Genomic DNA, 4,320 nt, shown 5'->3' with positions numbered 1-4,320 from the left:
ACACCGGGAAGCGTAAATAGTAAATTTACGATGGAACGAATTTTAGCCTTATAAATCTAAACGAGAGTTGTAGTATATGTTAAACCGAGAACATACAAAAAAAAGGATGCCCAAATCTGACTTCGTATGAGGAAGTTATGAATTTTCTAAGATTTGGCTTAGCAGTGCACAACCCGAAACTCGAATTTTAGATCGAACGGTTTTTGGCCTACGCGACCTAAATTAGAATTGAAGATCTCATTGATAGGAACTCAACGATAAAAAGACAGACGAAAACGGAGTCCGTGTGTAGAAGTTATGAATTTTACGCGGACATTTATAAGTATAATCTCCTCGTACTGTTAAATTTAAGATTGGTCGAGAGTTAGCCGATGGAGTCAAAATGAATGTTGTAGATCTTATTTTTACCTACGCGTGGATATAAAGAACGTAAAAAACGAAGCTTGTATGTGAAAGTTACAGATTTTAGAAGTCGGAAGTGTGATGTACGAAAATAGGTGATGTGGCACAATCTTGGCCATCGCTTTCTCCCCAAGTCTTGCCACTAGATGGTGACATGTGGCACCAAGTTCAGCCATTTTTCACCCTATAAATAGAACCTCTCCCACCCTCATTTTCTTCACACCTTTCCCATTCTTTCTTCTCTTTACTCTCTCTCTCTAGCCTCGAAACCCCCCGAAAATCCTAGGGAACCTCCCTAGCACGAGGCAGAAGCCTCGGAGTGCTCGATGGCTCCGAGAAGAAGAGCTTTTCGGCTCGGGAACGCTGCTCCAAGCAAAGCCCGGTTTTTTATAAAACCCGCTGTAAGTGAGCTACGCCTACACTATTTTTAATATATCGTTTATTTAATTATAGTAACGTTATTAGGAACTTATGATAAGTACTTGGGCTATTATTATAGGTTATATAAGTATTTTTTAACGCTCATATAATAGTAATAATAGCTAGACTATTAATTAGTCTCGGCGAATAATAGACTAAACTCTAGTGGTAATAATACTAGGTTTCGTCGAAGGAAATTATTTTTAAGAAACGAAGCGCTGTCTGAGTTCGGAATCACCACCTTTTCAAGTGAGTGCATGGTCCCTTTCATCTTACACATATCACTAAGACTAGATAATTCTTCGAACTACCCTACAACGTTTGGACTAAGACAAAAGTTGCGCAATAGGGCTGGACCTAACCTGCTGAAATTATTTAGTCCTCGCAATATGTAACGTAACATATTCATTTACTAGTTAGTAAAAGATAACTAAGACTCCTAAAAGCACAAAGCAAGCAACATTCGAGCATCGAGTACACATAATCGAGCATATACTACTCTAGCTATCATATTGACAATCCTATACTAGCATGCAGTTCTCATAAAGTTGAAACACATATAGAAGGCACATAAGGCTCCTTCCTAGATCCTTAGTCCTATTCTAGCATGCTATTCTAATAAAGCTGATAATCATAACATAGCATAAACTTGTATAGGTAATTTGGAGTACTTACTTGAGCTCGACTGGTTGCATGCACCACACCCTTTTATCTTTTCAAAGTTATTTTCTATTTTCAAAATCCTTTTATAAACCTGATTTTTCTTTAGAAAACTTTATACCACTTCCTTAGTTTGATTTCAGATACACCCGAAAGTGTGCCCGAATCCCTCAAACCAAGGCTCTGATACCAATTTGAAACATCCCAAAAATTATTGGATAAGGTGTCTAAGTCCATAACTATTTCTGTTAAGTACTTGACCCGATCCGACATGGTCCATTTAGGTTGCATGGCACCATGCAATTGGATAGACTAAATGAGAGAAATAACACTCGGAGATTATTAATATATTATAAGTTCTAATATATTAATAATATTATTTAATTAGTTTGATCAAGAATTAATTTAGAATTAATTAAGTGATCAAAAGATAACTAATTAAATATATGGGTTGATTATGTAAATCATCCATATCTTGTATAGTGGGCTAAGAGGCTCCATGGATTATCAAGTTGGGCTCCACCCATAGGATGCTCCATTGGAGTTACAAACCCATGGGTCATGGAAATGAAGAGTCATGACACATATGAAACAAGAGGGCTAGGCTGATTTTAAGAAGTGTGTGTTCTCTCAAAAGTCTTTCCAAGAGCATTTGGTGTTGTGTGAAGCATTTGAGGCATCACACTTGGGGTGCTAGGCTCACAAGGTTTCAAGGATCATAAGCAACAACAAGGTAAGTTATTCTATCTTTCATTCAAGTTAAAAATTGTTCCCCATGTATGCTAGATAGGAATATAAACTTGGAATTCAACTTTGCATGATAATTAGACAAACATAGATCCAAGGTTATTAGGGTTGCATGTACACTTAGGAAGTGTTAGAATGCTCAAAACCCATCAGTGGTATCAGAGCCTAAGCTTGTTTGTTTGTTATTTGTGCAAAATTGTTGAAAAAAGTCGATATTGTGCAATCTGCCTGATGAACTCGCCGAGTCCATGGGGGGACTCACCGAGTTCATGTGTAAATTCATCCTACTCGCCGAGTAGGTTCGTGCACTCGATGAGTAGGAGCCTCAGAATGCAGATTTTCGACTTTTGTTGCTAGAAATGGACAAGAAACATTACCCTAAACTGTTTTGGTACTTGAAAACTTGTTTTAGATGGTGTAATGTTCATGCTAATCCATTTACAATGACAATTATCAAAATTACAAAGTTTTAAGTGTAATTTTGATTCTTGAAAAATGTTAATATTCATATTCTTGAACTTATGAAGATTAGATGATCATAGGAATTATTTGTAACCTACTTGGTAGTTTAATTCTTGATCATTATGTGTTTTAATGGAGTCCATAACTTGTACTCAAGTTATGGAAAACCAAAAGTCACTTTGTTAAAAGCCATTAAAAAACACATGAGTTATAAAAATGAAGGGTCTTCATTTTTAATACTCTATTAACTCATAAGTTACAATAAATGAAAAGTTTTGAAACTTTACAAAACTTGCCCTCAAGTTTTGGAACAAGTAAAGTCTTGATTAAAAACTTTAGTTCCAACCCTTAGAATTTTAAAAGTTAAAATTCAACCCTTATACTTTATAATATTATAATTTAATAATATATATATATATATATATATATATATATATATATATGTGTGTGTGTGTGTGTGTGTGTGTATATAAGAGCAAGTCGTCTTACCACTAGTACGCCTCATTCACGAAGTCGGTCTATAAGGGGGTATAAGGTTGTTGCCTATAAAATGGCAACTTAATGAGTGTCCACTCTCACCCACCGCTTCCTTGATCGGTGGAGGGTCGTTAGCCGAACAGGTAGGACAAGGACTTATAAATTCTCATTAAAAGTATGATGAATATATTAAAGTAACTAAATAATTTTATTAAATTCCCAATCTTAGTTACTTTAGGATAAATGTGAATAAGGTGCTAATACATGAAATTACACTTTACACTTTGTTTAAGTCGTTGGTGGAGCGTGTGTGGTTAACCGGCGCACTAAGTTGGACTTAACAAGGTAGGTAAAGGGTGACTTAAGGTTTATCATAGTATCGGTGGAGCGTGTGTGGTTTACCGGCACATCGATTGAGTGATAAACTTTAAGGGTACCAAGTGATTTGCATGGTTACTTCACACCTCGTTTTGTGATCCTCGGTATCCCAGTCACAAAACTTGGAGGGCACACTCGAGATTGAAACATGCCTTTGAAAAGTTCATTGAATCTCAAAAGAATCTAGGAATTTCTAAGAACCAATCAAAAACCTAATATTTAATATTTCGTTTTTCATGGTGGAAAATGGTGAATCGTCATTCACCTACCTTTCAAATATGTTATAGCTTGGATTACGGCATACCTCTTCTAAGTTATAATATATTGTGATTGGATCCTAGCCTTAATATTACATTTGGCTGTTTTATTAAGGACTCTCTTAATATCTAAACTAATCTTGTCCTCTTCTTTCAGATGTCTTCAAACAATGCTGCTTCTGGCTCTAATCCTAATGGCTCCTTTACCCTTATGAACTTGTGTGGGAAAGTCACTTTTGATGGATCAAACTTCAATGAATGGATCAGAAACATCAGGATGATTACCCGCTACGAGGAAAAAAAATACATCCTCGACAAGGAGCTTAAGGAGATTGATGAGACCACTACAACTCCCTAGGAGATCGCTGACTTCCAGGCACATGAAAGGGATGCTACCAAAGTGGCATGCATCATGATGGCCACGATGACAGCGATACTCCAAACGTCCTATGAGGACTTCTACCCTTTTGAAATGCACCAAGATCTGATGGAAAGATACCATCAAAGTGCACAAAAA

Source organism: Lactuca sativa, chromosome 6, assembly GCF_002870075.4.
Source record: "Lactuca sativa cultivar Salinas chromosome 6, Lsat_Salinas_v11, whole genome shotgun sequence".
Taxonomy (NCBI): Eukaryota; Viridiplantae; Streptophyta; class Magnoliopsida; order Asterales; family Asteraceae; genus Lactuca; species Lactuca sativa.
Note: the sequence above shows the minus strand (reverse complement) of the source record.